A 16,639-nucleotide genomic window follows, 5' to 3' on the forward strand; every position below is an offset into this window, starting at 1 on the left:
ACTAGTGCCTATCTCTTGGCACTGCTAGGAGGGCCTGGTTAGTGCTCTGCGTAGACCTTTGCTGTTGGGAGACCTAGCACTTGCACTTGTCCATCTCTGTACTCTGCAGCCTACTGGAGTGGCCATGTAAGCATATCAGGCAGTGAATGAGGGATGGGAGACCTGGCTTGCTTGTGGCTCTCTGCTCTACCTTTCCTGACCTCCTGCCCTTGGGTCACCCAGATTGGCTTCTGTCCACTCCTTTACAAAAGACACCTAAGACATTGTGTCATTTGGATGTAAGAGGACCCCAGGCTCTGGGGGCTGCCAGATAACCCTGGCACCCATGGCAGGGCAGTTGATGCTGTGATACTCACAGAACCTAGACCATCTCAGGCTGAATAATTGGGGGTTATGCAGCCCCTCAGCTCACAGCCTGCAAGGCCAAGGGCACATGACCTTGTCCAACAGTCTCTGGTATCAGGATGCCACTCTTTTCTGTGGCTGCCTCCTTGGGGGGTTGCTTTGCCCTTGGTCTTCATGGTCTTGGTGGAGCTACCCTGGATACAATAGACAAGCATCTACATGGCCTACAGGGCCTTCCAAAATCATCCTCCTCCACCCCCAACCTAAATATCTCCTCTACCAGGCTGTCCGGTCTGACTCTGTATGAAGCTCTGGGATTAAGCATTGTCCTCTTCCAAGTACTCTGAAAAAGTTAGCAAAATGCGCTCAACCAGCTGTATGATTTGTGGAACTCTGTGCAAAATGCAAATGCATGGGTTCTTATTAAAAAATTATGAAGAATTTCAAGACAGTGGAGCGTTAAGCCAAGTGTGAGCCTCTGTGAGACTGTACAGATTGCATACTCACAAAGCTACTTCTGACTGCATTCCATACTTCTTAGTGTGATGGAGCTTGTTAGCAACTTTGCTTGCACCAAGGAGGAGCCCTGGAGCTGCTCAGAGAAAATGCAAGGACATAAAATCAAAATGTGTCCCTTTCTCAACTCAGGAGACAGCCTGTTGTCTCAGAGATACTTGAAGCAAGTGTTCTCTGCCCAGCTAGCCTTTCTCCGGGCTGCCCTCTAGGCTCCTGGAGTCCTGGTACCATATAAGACCTTTTATGCCTCTGGCCTGGCTGATCCTTAGATGAGTCCTTACTCATTTGTCTCTACTTTGTGTTTGTCTTGTCTGCTCTGGGATGTGGGTCTGATCCCTTGAGGGCTTTTTCCTCTTCTCTGGACAGCCACTAGACCTCTGGGTTTAGATCTTAGCAGCCCCTGGAGAGGACTCCCAGACAAACTCTCCATACACAGGGCTCTTTTAGGCTCTCTCCAAGCCCACTCCTCTAGTTTCTCCTGGCCTAGGGGACTGAGCTGTGTGACTATTTTAGTGGGCTGCTTTTATTCTTGCGTCTGGTTGGGTGTGATCAATAGGAGCAGTAGCAGGAAACTAGAGAAGGGAGAAATAAGAGAGATGAAACATTTATTCCCCCAGCTCCCTCCTGGAACCTCTGACCTCCTGGAACCTCCTGGAACACAGCCACAGGACCCTGGCTGTGCCCCTCATTGCTTCTTGTCAGGCAGCCATCTCTCAGGCAGCCCTCTCTGGCTCCAGGTTTTAATCCTCCTACCTAACACTCCCTCCCTTTGGCCTCCAGGACTGGGGTGGCCTTAGACTCCAGCTGTCACTACTGTTCTTTCCCTTGAGATTTTCCCTTATGTTGCCTAAACTTTTGTAAACAGTCCATCTGTTAAACTATCCTAGAATTATTCTAATTTGAATTTGCATCTAATTCCTTCTACAACTCTGGTACTAAAACCGAGTGCCCCTAAAACTGAGTTCCTCCGCCAAGTTTATGGTTGACCTCTCTATCCAAAACCTTATTCCCTTTCTTGTCCTACACCTGTTCCCCTCAAGATTGAGCAGCATGAAAGAAAAGGGTGGATTGAAACCGAGAAGGACCCTGCGGGGCCCTCCCGGGTACAAAAGCCTTCCCATGACCCCTGTTTCTTGTTTGTAGGAAAAAAACTTCAGCTTCCTAGACCTGTGAGTTCTAAAGCACAGATTGTAACAGTTACTAATTAGGGGAGGGAGGGAATGCAGAAACAAAGGAATTAGTCAAGAAACAATAGCAGCAACAAAGCAGCGTCCTTAGAAAGATGGTAACAATAACCCTGTGTACGAGACAGCAAAAGAGACACTGATGTATAGAACAGTCTTATGGACTCTGTGGGAGAGGGAGAGGGTGGGAAGATTTGGGAGAATGGCATTGAAACATGTAAAATATCATGTATGAAATGAGTTGCCAGTCCAGGTTCGATGCACGATACTGGATGCTTGGGGCTGGTGCACTGGGACGACCCAGAGGGATGGAATGGGGAGGGAGGAGGGAGGAGGGTTCAGGATGGGGAACACATGTAAACCTGTGGCGGATTCATTTTGATATTTGGCAAATCTAATACAGTTATGTAAAGTTTAAAAATAAAATAAAAATTAAAAAAAAAAAAAAAAAAAAAAAAAAAAAAAAAAAAAAAAAGCAGCGTCCTAGTTCCTCCTCAAGGGATATACAAAGCAGAGTCCTAGTAATTCCTCAAGGGATATACAGAACAATTTGATACTTGGTTTGAGTTACTCTGCAGAAACTAAGGTCTCTTCCCTGCTCCTACCACCTAGCGGGAGGAGGTTAACTACATACTAAATGCTAAGATCCCAGACTGGTTGGAACCAGAAGGCTGATGATTGAGATTCTTGGAACACTACCTTTTTATCTCACCACCAACCAATCAGAAGAAAGTCATGTACCCTGCAGCCTTTGGGAACTTTGGGTCTTTTGAACTTAAGCCGCCTGTACAGACTCCTTGCTTGGCACATTCAAAAAATGCTATACTTTCTTAACCACAACCCTGGTGTCAGTAAACGGGGTTTGTTGTGTGGCAGGTGAGTGGACCCAAGTTCAGTCTGGTAACAGTACAAGGATCTTTGTTCTCTGTTGTACCCCTAGTCTATCTTTGTAGCCCTCAGTCCCTAAAAACAGCCAAATCACAGGGTGAGTACCCAGGAACTCAGTTCCTTAGCGAGCACCCAAGGAGAAGTGGGGACTCTCTTCATGTTGCCCCAAACAAGTCCACCATACCTTCCATCTGTAACAAATTGGGAACCGGGGCCCTAGAAGTTATGTCTTCCTTCTTCAGCTTCAGGGTCTAATAGAGGCAAGATGATACCCTTAACCAGAGCACCCCACTCCCAGACAGGTCTCCTTTGAGTATGCAACCACCAACAAGCAGAGAATTAAAAAACAAGGCCATCAGATAACCAGACAATGAGGCAAGAAAAAAAGTAGGCAGAATTCTCTGAGATGCCTATCTTCTGGTTTTGCTGTTCCACTTCCAATTCTCCCTTTTCTTGTAGAATATTTTCCCTTGGGGAACCTCTCTTTACTCTCAGCACACTAGCTCACCTTGGACCTAGACCTAAGCCAATTAGTCAATCAGGCCTGACCGAAACTGACCCTGGAATCTGAATAACCAGAAAGAGCTTCTTTCTTGTTATATCTGCTAGATCAGATCAGTCGCTCAGTCGTGTCCGACTCTGTGCGACCCCATGAATCGCAGCACGCCATGCCTCCCTGTCCATCACCAACTCCCGGAGTTCACTCAGACTCACGTCCATCGAGTCAGTGATGCCATCCAGCCATCTCATCCTCTGTTGTCTCCTTCTCCTCCTGCCCCCAATCCCTCCCAGCATCAGAGTCTTTTCCAATGAGTCAACTCTTTACATGAGGTGGCCAAAATGCTGGAGTTTCAGCTTTAGCATCATTCCTTCCAAAGAAATCCCAGGGCTGATCTCCTTCAGAGTGGACTGGTTGGATCTCCTTGCAGTCCAAGGGACTCTCAAGAGTCTTCTCCAACACCACAGTTCAAAAGCATCAATTCTTCGGTGCTCAGCCTTCTTCACAGTCCGACTCTCACATCCATACATGACCACAGGAAAAACCATAGCCTTGACTAGACGAACCTTTGTTGGCAAAGTAATGTCTCTGCTCTTGAATATGCTATCTAGGTTGGTCATAACTTTCCTTCCAAGGAGTAAGCATCTTTTAATTTCATGGCTGCAGTCACTATCTGCAGTGATTTTGGAGCCCAAAAAAATAAAGTCTGACACTGTTTCCCCATCTATTTCCCATGAAGTGATGGGACCAGATGCCATGATCTTTGTTTTCTGAATGTTGAGCTTTAAGCCAACTTTTTCACTCTCCTCTTTCACTTTCATCAAGAGGCTTTTTAGTTCCTCTTCACTTTCTGCCATAAGGGTGGTGTCATCTGCATATCTGAGGTTATTGATATTTCTCCCAGCAATCTTGATTCCAGCTTGTGCTTCTTCCAGCCCAGCGTTTCTCATGATGTACTCTGCATAGAAGTTAAATAAGCAGGGTGACAGTATACAGCCTGACGTACTCCTTTTCCTATTTGGAACCAGTCTGTTGTTCCATGTCCAGTTCTAACTGTTGCTTCCTGACCTGCATACAGATTTCTCAAGAGGAAGATCAGGTGGTCTGGTATTCCCATCTCTTTCAGAATTGTCCACAGTTGATTGTGATCCACACAGTCAAAGGCTTTGGCATAGTCAATAAAGCAGAAATAGATGCTTTTCTGGAACTCTCTTGCTTTTTCCATGATCCAGCGGATGTTGGCAATTTGATCTCTGGTTCCTCTGCCTTTTCTAAAACCAGCTTGAACATCTGGAAGTTCACGGTTCACATATTGCTGAAGCCTGGCTTGGAGAATTTTGAGCATTACTTTACTAGTGTGTGAGATGAGTGCAATTGTGCGGTCGTTTGAGCATTCTTTGGCATTGCCTTTCTTTGGGATTGGAATGAAAACTGACCTTCTCCAGTCCTGTGGCCACTGCTGAGTTTTCCACATTTGCTGGCATATTGAGTGCAGCACTTTCACAGCATCATGTTTTAGGATTTGAAAGAGCTTTCCTGGAATTCCATCACCTCCACTAGCTTTGTTTGTAGTGATGCTTTCTAAGGCCCACTTGACTTCACATTCCAGGATGTCTGGCTCTAGGTGAGTGATCACACCATCATGATTATCTGGGTCGTGAAGATCTTTTTCGTACAGTTCTTCTGTGTATTCTTTCCATCTCTTCTTAATATCGTCTGCTTCTGTTAGGTCCATACCATTTCTGTCCTTTATCAAGCTCATCTTTGCATGAAATGTTCCTTTGGTATCTCTGATTTTCTTGAAAAGATCCCTAGTCTTTCCCATTCTGTTGTTTTCCTCTATTTCTTTGCATTGATCGCTGAAGAAGGCTTTCTTATCTCTTCTTGCTATTCTTTGGAACTCTGCATTCAGATGTTTATATCTTTTCTTTTCTTCTTTGCTTTTGACTTCTCTTCTTTTCACAGCTATTTGTAAGGCCTCCCCAGACAGCCATTTTCCTTTTTGCATTTCTTTTTCTTGGGGATGGTCTTGATCCCTGTCTCCTGTACAATGTCACTAACCTCATTCCATAGTTCATCAGGCACTCTATCTATCAGATCTAGGCCCTTAAATCTATTTCTCACTTCCACTGTATAATCATAAGGGATTTGATTTAGGTCATACCTGAATGGTCTAGTGGTTTTCCCTACTTTCTTCAATTTCAGTCTGAATTTGGCAATAAGGAGTTCATGTTCTGAGCCACAGTCAGCTCCTGGTCTTGTTTTTGCTGACTGTATAGAGCTTCTCCATCTTTGGCTGCAAAGAATATAATCAATCTGATTTCGGTGTTGACCATCTGGTGATGTCCATGTATAGAGTCTTCTCTTGTGTTGTTGGAAGAGGGTGTTTGTTATGACCAGTGCATTTTTTTGGCAAAACTCTATTAGTCTTTGCCCTGCTTCATTCTGTTTCCAAGGCCAAATTTGCCTGTTACTCCAGGTGTTTCTTGACTTCCTACTTTTGCATTCCAGTCCCCTATAATGAAAAGGACACCTTTTTTGGGTGTTAGTTCTAAAAGGTCTTGTAGGTCTTCATAGAACCGTTCAACTTCAGCTTCTTCAGCGTTACTGGTTGGGGCATAGACTTGGATTACTGTGATATTGAATGGTTTGCCTTGGAAACGAACAGAGATCATTCTGTCATTTTTAAGATTGCATCCAAGTACTGCATTTCGGACTCTTTTGTTGACCATGATGGCCACTCCATTTCTTCTGAGGAATTCCTGCCCGCAGTAGTAGATATAATGGTCATCTGAGTTAAATTCACCCTTTCCAGTCCATTTCAGTTTGCTGATTCCTAGAATGTCTACATTCACTCTTGCCATCTCTTGTTTGACCACTTCCAATTTGCCTTGATTCATGGACCTGACATTCCAGGTTCCTATGCAATATTGCTCTTTATAGCATTGGACCTTGCTTCTATCACCAGTCACATCCACAGCTGGGTATTCTTTTTGCTTTGGCTCCATCCCTTCATTCTTTCTGGAGTTATTTCCCCATTGATCTCCAGTAGCATATTGGGCACCTACTGACCTGGGGAGTTCCTCTTTCAGTATCCTATCATTTTGCCTTTTCATACTGTTCATGGGATTCTCAAGGCAGGAATACTGAAGTGGTTTGCCATTCCCTTCTCCAGTGGACCACATTCTGTCAGATCTCTCCACCATGACCCGCCCGTCTAGGGTTGCCCCACGGGCATGGCTTAGTTTCATTGAGTTAGACAAGGCTGTGGTCCTAGTGTGATTAGATTGACTAGTTTTCTGTGAGTATGGTTTCAGTGTGTTTCCCCTCTGATGCCCTCTTTCAACACCTACCGTCTTACTTGGGTTTCTCTTACCTTGGGTGTGGGGTATCTCGTCACGGCTGCTCCAGCAAAGTGCAGCCATTGCTCCTCACCTTGGACGAGGGGTATCTCCTCACTGCTGCCCTTCCTGACCTTAAGAGGCAGTAAATCTGAAGCTGTGGCCACCCTTTTAAATCCAAGATGGGAGCCAACCTGGAGGAGGGCAGGGCTGAGAGGCAGTCATTGTTTGGGCCCTGATTAAGCCATTCCTGAAGCTAGCTATTTTGGAAACTTTCAGTTATGTGAATGAATGCACTCTCTTTTTGCTTAAAGCTAGTTTATACAAAGTATTCATTCTCTTGTGTGTGATAAGAAATATATGTCCTTGAACAACAAGGGAATTAATTTAAGTATATAGTTGTTCTGAGGTTTCTTTGCATCCTTGGAGTCAATCAACTGCATATCATGTAGTCCTGTAGTATTTACTATTGAAAAATATCCATGTATCAGTGGAAATGGCAATAAGAAGGATTTCCTTCTTTCCCATGATTGAATAATGTTCCATTATATGTATATGAACCATATCTTTTTTATCTGTTAATTCATTGACAGGCAATTAAGATTAGTTCCATATCTTTCCTGTTATAAGTAATGCTGAAAAGAGTAAAGGTGTGCTGAGATCCAATTTTCATTTCTTTTGGATATATAATCCAGACGTGAGATTGCAGGATCCCAAGGTAGTTCCATTTTTAATTTTTTGAGGAGCCTCCATACCGTTTTCCTTAGTGGCTGCATCAACTTACATTCTAAAGTAGGGGGCAGTCTTAATCTGTGGGGTGTGATGCTATCTCTAGGTAGATAATGGCAGAATTAAATTGTAGGGTACAACGAGAGAAATGAATTGATTTGTTGTGGGAAAAAACCCATACGTCTGATGTCTGAAGTATTTTTTTTTTTTTTGGCAAGAGTGGTGGGTAGGATTTTAGTTTCCTAACCAAGGATTGAACCTGAGCCACTGAGGTGAAAGCACCAAGTCCTAACCACTGGGCCACAAGGGAATTCCCTGGTTCTAAAGTGTTCTGTGTGAGAATATAGAGAAAGTTTTCCCAGACTTTGCCAAGGAAAGAGCCCTGGATGGAATTAGAGCCACTGCAACTTTGCTCCTCCACTGGCCTGCTTTTGAGCATGAGAGGGATCAGGGCAAAGCTACACACATAAGAAAAAGCCTCTCCATGCTTGCAGGAGTCCCTTGGGAAGTTTATGCTTAATCCTGGGTCTGCTTTTAATGGGCTTGGTCAATGGACATGTTCCTTCTGTTCTCAGGGCCTTGGGCTTCTCACAGGTAGCCAAGGGTGAGACCTTCCTTCTCTGCCTTACCAGTGCATGGGCTTGAGTGTATCATTTCCTGGGAGCTGCTGGTGGGGTGTAGAGACCAGGAGCAGTTGACTCAAACTTGGCTTTCAGAGCATAAGGCCTTGTTCCATCTGGGAGAGCAGCCAGGGCTCTCCTGCCCTTATTCTTCATTGAGAAAGCTTGGGCTCCCAGCCAGGGTGAGAGCCTCATGTTGTGTCAGCTGAGCCTTCTTCTCTGCTTCTCATATCCCCCTCTGTACTTTCTCCAAATCCTGTCCTAAATCACTGTGCCCAGGAGAGCTAAGCATAGAATGTTAGGGATGACTTTATCAGGAAAGCCCATCTGCTCTCACAACTCAGCTTTTAGTCATTGGGAATTACCCATCTCACATGCCAGAGCAGTGGTTCTCCAAGTTTGGACTCCACACCAGTAGCAAGAGCAACACCTGGGAACTTGTTAGGAATACAAGTTCTTGCGCCTCATCCCAGACCTACAGAATCAAGTAGTTGAAGTGCAGCCCAGAACCATATGTTTGAAGAGCATCCCTCCAGAGGATGCTCCTCCCAAGTGTGATAACTACTTGGATCTGTTCTAGAACCAACTTGGAGCTCTTGCTCACACAAAAGATGCAGAGGGTATGGTGTGATACATGCTTAGATCCCTAATCTCCTATGAATGAGGTTGGCTGCTAAGGCTTTCAGCTGGCCCTTCTCTTGAGCATTGCCATGTGCTAAATCTTTATGCCCAGAAATGCCCGAGAAACTATGTACTCAGCCACCATATGTGGGTATGGTATACCCAAAGCCAATTACTTATGGACAGGGTAGAGTAGGCTGTTCTCTTATCTCAAGTTGGGATACTCTGCTGTGAATTACTCTCTGGAGCCCATCTGTGAATTAGGTCAAGGCTAGACTTTAATTTTTCCCAAGCTGCTATTTATCCCAAATGCTAAAGCGATTGGGTACAATATCTTGTGAGTACAATATCTTGTTGGTACAATAGGTATGAATTAACACACAAGAGCATGATGTAAAAAGAAAATGTCACTTGGCTTGTTTTGGAAAAAGAAAAATGAACTGATCTCCAAAGCCCTTGCTGCCAAGATGGCTATGCTTGGTGTCTTCCTTTGAATGCAGGCTGCAGTCAACCAGGAGGATCTTCTGCAGTCTGGGAAGTTGGTGAGGCCCCTGAATTGTAGGCCCTGGTGGCCACAACTGTGATGGGCCCATTTGCCTCTTGGTCTTAAAGAATCAACTCATCTATCTTTAATCCAGACATCACAGGGATATGTTGACCCCCAGAAAATACAAAAATGCTGTCAGTGATTTTTCTTCCCAAACTCTCTTTCCTGGGAGGAGATAGGGAAAATGTGTACTTTTTGTCCTCAATAGAAAAAAAGACAAGACATGAATTAATTCCCCCAATTAGTTTATGGAAGTTTCTGAGCAGATGGCAAGTGTGTGTGTGTGTGTGTGTGTGTGTTTGAATACGTGTTATGTGTGTGTAGGGATATGTTTTGCATATTGTGTATGTAGAGGTGTGTTTGCACGTGTTAGACTTGGACTTGAATTCCAGTGCTGAGAAACAGTAACCAGGGCCAGAGGCCCTATCAGTGCCTTAGAAGGTGTCCGTCTCTCTCCCAGTCCCAGTTTCTGCCTCAGGCCTCATACCTGATACAGCTCTCATCTGCTACCCTCTTGGAGCCCATTGGGACCAACAGAAGGTGGCACTGGACCAGAGAGTGGGATGACCTGTCTAAGTTCTAGCTATCTCCTGGCTTTGGCACTTCAGGGATCTGGGTTTCTGACTCCTGTTGCTTGCTATTTTTGCTGTTTGCATTTTCCCCCTTGCGAGCTGTGATTTATGGCTGATTTCTATTTATGTTTGTGTTTGCACTTTTGAAACTTTACGATTGACATGAGTTATGTGTATAATAATTTAAAATGAAATCATAGAATAATTGTAAACACTCCCACACCTGTTCCTTGAGTGTCAGCTTCCTCTCCACCCACATCATAAAAAAGCCTTTATTTCCTCAACTTGGTATTATGAAAATTTCTTGGCATATAGAAAATTATACACCTGTATAAATTTTCAGTATACCCCACCATCACCTTCAAAATTAGAAATATTTTTTCATATTTGATTTATTTACATATATTAAGACATATACTTTTTTTTCCTGAAACATTCTGAAAACAAGGAAAACATTTTAAAACAATTTGTAAGTAAATTGCAGATAATTCACTTCTAAATATTTTTGAATACATCTCCTAAGAGTAAAGATTCCTGAGAATCCAGGTCAGTTTCTTGTGGAATGTTCTACAATCCAGCTTAATCACTGTCAGCCCTCTCTCCTGGGCCACTTCCCTCCATGGAATGTTTCCCTACATGGCTTCACTTGCCCAGACTAACTGTAGATTCAAGGTCTACTGCAAACCCCACTTCCTTGACAGTTTTTTGAGAAGAAAGATTCAGACAAAGACTCAGTCCTGCTCTCAGGAAGCCTGTAGTCTAGGTGTTGGGGGTATGGAACAGGTAATTATGCAGTGTTGGCGGGGTTGGAGGGGCTATGGAAAGCCCCAGGACTTGGTGTTATTAGAGGTAGAAAAGAAGCATACCTTCTTAAGGCTGGGAGTGGTCCGAGAAGGTATTTCAGAGAGGCAGATAGTTTCTGACTTGAGACCTGGGAGCATGTGGAACCAGGGGCAGATTAGGATTGGTGCAAGGTGCCTCAGTTAGATTTTCATGCTAGGAAAATTTCTCTGTCCACATACATTTCTCTGCCCTAATAATACTGTTTGAATTAATGAACTACTGAATGGAGAATGGAATGGAGAAGAATAGGAACAATTTGGGAGCTATGGCAGACATCCAGAAGATAATCACAGTATAACTCGAGTAGATGGATATTAGGTTTATTAAGTTACAATCAACAGAGTTTGGTTATTGAGTAGATATGAGAGCATAAGCAGGGAAATAAGTCAAAACTATATAAAGCGACCAAATTTCTGGCATGGGCAACTGGACTGACACTGGGGTCTTTGATAAATCAGGTAATTTGAAATAAAAAAATAAGATTTTAAGGTTGAGTGGGGGAAATGAGCTTCCTTTTCTGTGCTTTGTTTGCATTGCTTGAGGTTCATCCAACTGGAAACATCTGATAGTTGGGAGTTTATGTGAAAGGTAAGGAGACTCATCTAGACTTAAGATACAGACTTGTGAGACTTCACAGTATGTATGGCAAATGACCCATAAGAAATGTGTGGCCTGAAGGAAGTGATGAATGAATGAAGTCGCTCAGTCGTGTCCGACTCTTTGTGACCCCATGGACTGTGGCCCACCAGGCTACTCCATCCATGGGATTTCCAGGCAAGAATACTGTAGTGGGTTGCCATTTCCTTCTCTAGGGGATCTTCCTGACTCAGGGATCGAACCCTGGTCTCTGAGCTGAGCCCCAAAGCTGGAGGAACTGCCACATTTGAGAGTTAATCACAAGAAGAAGACTGAGAAGGTGCGGCTAGAGATGTGAGAGGGAGGCCAGTACCTGGTTCTTGGTGGCTAGAAACCAAGAACACTACCAAAAAAGGATGAAATGGTTAGTGAGCCAAATGATCCCAAGAGTTTAAGTCAGATGAGGATGTGAAGATGATATCATTGAAGGACAGTATCTAGAGTGATAAAGGCAGAAGCAAGATTCTAAGGACTTAGGTGATAATAGAACCCAGGGCAGCATGATACCAATGAGGCTCTGCTTTGTGAGCAAAAGGAAGGAGTTGGAAGTTGTGGATAGGTGGATGCAGGAAGGGAAGGTTCTTTGAAAATGGGGCCTCCCATTCTCCTTTGTTTCTCAGTATCCAGCTAGTGAAATGCAAAGCTGTGATGGGACCTAGGAATGGAGGAGGATGGTGGTAACTACCAAATAAACACACCACCCAGGGAAGTCAGCCAAGGCTGGGCCAAGAATATCTGGGACGGAACCCATGTTTCATCTGCAGCAGGAAACGGTGTTGGGAGCTAAGTTTACTGTGGAATTTCCGAACTGTGAGGATGTTCCTGGTGAATGCTTTTTATTTATTTATTTATTCATTCACGAAAAAGTTGGAATTAAGTCACCAGCCCCTCCTCCCCCACTCCAAAAAAAAAAAAAAAAAAAAAAAAAACCCAAAACATTCCTTCCCACAGAGGAAGTGCTTAATTTAGCCTTATGCGCCAGTTGAAAAATATCCCTGAGGTTTGGAGGCTTCTGCTGGTTGTTTGTAACCCTTGAATATGGCAGGATGTTAATGCATATGGCAAGATCGGACTCTTTGTGTCTTTTGTTTTTAAATTATGAAGATACGATAACACATTTACTGGAGATTGGAAAATACAGAAGAAGGTGACACATAGTTCCACTATATACTGTAATTATTTTTTAAGGTAGATAAATTAAGATTTTGGTTGGAGTTTCAATATCAAACTCTCAAAAATTAATATAATGAATATACAGAGAAGTAGAAGTATATAGTAGACCTGAAAATCACTATGAGTCAATTCAATATGATTAAGATTTATTCAAATTTTAATGCAACGGTAGGCTACAAATTATATTCAAATTCTCATAGACAATAAACTAGGATACACTGGAACATATCCATGAACACAAGACCAGGTACAAAAATTTGATGATCTAAAGGTGTTGAAATCATACAGGGTCTATTCTCTTATCACTGTGGAATTATGTTAGAGATCAATATCAAAAGATACTTGAAAATAATCCATGTATTTTCAAGTGCAATGTAATATTTACTAAGACACATCTTTGATTTAGCCATTGAAGGTGTCAATAAAATTTGAAGATAGAGAGTGATTGCAGAGAAGAAAGCATTTAAATGAGAAATTAATATCAAAGATACTTCAAAAATCCCATGTATTTGGAAATGGACTCTTTGTGTCTTGATTTCAACAGAGGTCCTAAGAGAATAGGTGGCACCATCCCAACCACCCATCCTGTTAGACCATCTATGCAAGACGTGGAAAGAGTATCTCTAAAGCCAGCTTTAGGAACCTTAGATGACTCTCCCTTCTCTGGCCCATAAAAGAGGTTGGCAAGACAGAGAAAGAGTGGTATGGGTCTTTCTCCCTTGGGGTGAGATAGGGGGTGCTCTCCTTTATCTAGAGTCAAATGAGAGGCACCGCTCATAATGCTTAATATGTGCCCCTGAAGCTTGCAGGACACAGTAGACTGGTATCTGATTCACCAAAGAAACTTGATTTGTGAAAGAGTGTGTCTCAAACTGACTATGTTTGGGAAGAATTGCAGCCTGTGAGGTGGTGGATCAAAGGAACTAGTCTTTTTGTACCACATACAAGAGGCAAGATTACTTAGCGTCTTCCCCAAAGGCTACCTGGCATAAGGGGGTGATCCCAACATAAGGAACCTGGAGGTAAACCATCCCAGATACGTGGTTTTTTAAAGGAGGTAGCTTTGAAAAGACATTCTAAGCAAGTGTTAATATTGGGACTCCAAGGCTTTCTCAAGCATTTATGGAAAGGGTTCTTGGCTGTACAGTAGGCATCTGTCCAGCAGCAAAGATCAGAATGCAGCTGTTCCTTTCACATTTGTGATATTGTGATTTATCATGTAAAGTATATATTTGGTCTTTTCCCCTGACTTCTGTTATGAAACTCTGAAAACCCTTGGGATTTCGTAAGTGATAAGAACAATAAAGGTGTCTTGATATTAATAATAAGCCCCCTTCAACCTCACCTGAGTTAATGTTAAGGGGTGACTTTTGGAAAGCCTCTAAGTGTGGAAGCGACTGAGCGACTTCACTTTCACTTTTCACTTTCATGCATTGGAGAAGGAAATGGCAATCCACTCCAGTGTTCTTGCCTGGAGAATCCCAGGGACGGGGGAGCCTGGTGGGCTGCCGTCTATGGGGTCGCACAGAGTCGGACACGACTGAAGGGACTTAGCAGCAGCAAGGATGGAAGAGCTGGTTGCCAGGGCAACCAACTTTCAATCCCATCCCTTCTGACCTCCAGAGAGGGGAGAGAGGCTGGAGACTGAATTTAGTCACTAATAGCCAATGAGTTGTTCAATCATGCATATAAGATAAGGAGAGTGATGTGCCTGGATAGAGCATAGAAGCTCCTCACCCTTTCCCCATACCTTGCAGTATGCATCCTTCTGTCTGACTGTTCTGCAATTATATCTTATTATAACAAACAAGTAATATAGTAAATAAAATATTTCTGTGCATTCTGTGAACCAGAACTTGATCAAACCCAAGGAAGGAGTTGTGGGAACCTCTGATCTATAGCCAGTCAGTCAGAAGCATAGGTGACAACCTGGACTTATAGGAGTTATTGTCTGAAGTGGGAGCGGGGCATGTTGTGGGAATGAGCCCTTAACCTGTGGAATCAAGTTCCTGTGAATAAGCCCTGCCTTGAAAGTGTGGAGTCCTAACCACTAGACCACCAGGGAAGTCCCAAAGCCCATTTTAAAATGGAAAATACTTAATCTCCAAGTGACAATTCTAATGCCAAAGAAGAAAAGTGCAGAACCAAGTGAGTCAACCTGGAAACTCAGGGCAGAGATATCACTATTCCTGCCCACCAATTGTTGTTTGATCACAGCTTAGACCACTGACTGCTGGGCAAGTTTCCCATTCTCCCATTTTTCAAATGAGAGTATTCTTTGCAATTATCCTGTTTCTACTCCAGCATTTCACACATTGCCATGAGTGGTAAGGCCAGATAATTTGTCTTTTATTTTATAGGTCACTGAATGGAGATAACTTCTTCCATATTTGATGGGGAAAGTAGCACACCTTCCCTAGACCTGGATGTTGAGCTAGAATCAAATCATTCATTGGATAGCACTTTGGGATCATCTTCCTTGAGGAGGGGCAAAGGTTTTTCTATGTATGAGCAGAAGAGTTTCCATGGCCAAAATGGTGGACTGTTAGATTACTAAATTTTACCCTATATTCTCTATTTTCCTTTTATTTTATGGTAGTAGAAGTAGAACTTTATAATAGGCACTAGATTGCTCCTCTCTGACCCAACTTCCTAGATTTCTCAGTGTCTTTTAAAGTAATAACATTGTTTGGGATTAGGCCTTGATAATTAAGGAAATCAACCCTGAATATTCACTGAAAGGACTGATGCTGAAACTGAAGCTCCATTACTTTGGTCACCTGATGTGAAGAGCTGACTTACTGGAAAAGACCCTGATGCTGGGAAAGATTGAAGGCAGAAGAAGGGGACAAGAGAGGATGAGATGGTTGGATGGCATCACCAACTCAATGGACAGGAGTTTGAGCAAGGTCTGGGAGATGGTGAAGGATAAGGAAGCCTGGTGTGCTGCAGCCCATGAGGTCACAAAGAGATGGACATGATGGAGCAACTGAACATCAAAAACAGATTTTCTATTGCTTATTTGAATGTGAAGTTAGTTTTCTTGAACTTTTAGAAGGATATTGGCCAGGATTTCCTGTAAAAGGTGAATAGAAGCAGTGACTGGATTTTCCTGTCTTATTCTAGGTTTTTAAGGGTAAAAATGTAATATTTCTCCTTAAGTATTATTTTTAAAAGAGGATTTTGATAAATACCTTTTTCCAGATTTAGGAAGTTCCATTCTGTTTTTAGATAACTAAGAATTTTTATTTTAATGGGTATGAATTAAATTTTTAAAATTTGAGATAATCTTGTATATTTTAAAAATAATGAGGTGAATATTTAATACATTTTTTATATTTTGAAAGAATTCTTTAGCTACACCATTTATTTATTCAATAGTTTACAGAAGATTTAACAGAATAAAATTAACAGAATAAAATAATATCTGCAAATTCAAATTTTTCTTTTTAGCACAACAAACATTCTTGACCATCTTCAACATTCAACAAAGGAATTTAGCAAAGTGATTATATTATCTTGAGCTAAATTACCTGAAGGCAAGTTGAAAATGAATTATATTCATGTGCTGTGTAGACTTCAATACAAATTTGGTAACAATTGTATTTAAATATCAGTTCTTTCTTCACTTAAGGATTGCATGCCTGTGAGCATTATTGAGAGAATTGTGAAGGAAAAAAATAGATATACAATTTTTAAACAAAAAAATTTATTTGAAAAGTTTTGGAATATAGTTGCATATTGAAACAGAGCATTGTTTACAGTTAATAAGTGAAAACCAAGTGCTTTGTTTTTTAATTTTAAAAATTTAACCAAAATCTTGAACTTTTAATTTTGTGTTAGGTTATAGTCAATTAACAATGTTATGATAATTTCAGGCGAATTGTGAAGAGACTCAGCCATCCATATACTGAGGAGAATGGATCCATTCTCCCCCAAACCTTACTCCCCTCTAGCCTGCCATATAATGTTGAGCAGGAGTTCCGTGTGCTATACAATAGGTCTTACTGGTTATCCATTTAAAATATAGCAGTGTGTACATGTCCGTACACACTGTGTCCATACACCCTGTACTGTCTGTACACACTGTCCATGTACTCCCTAACTATCCCTTTCCCCCGGCAA

The sequence above is a fragment of the Bubalus bubalis genome, chromosome 14 (genome assembly GCF_019923935.1).
Source record: "Bubalus bubalis isolate 160015118507 breed Murrah chromosome 14, NDDB_SH_1, whole genome shotgun sequence".
Taxonomy (NCBI): domain Eukaryota; kingdom Metazoa; phylum Chordata; class Mammalia; order Artiodactyla; family Bovidae; genus Bubalus; species Bubalus bubalis.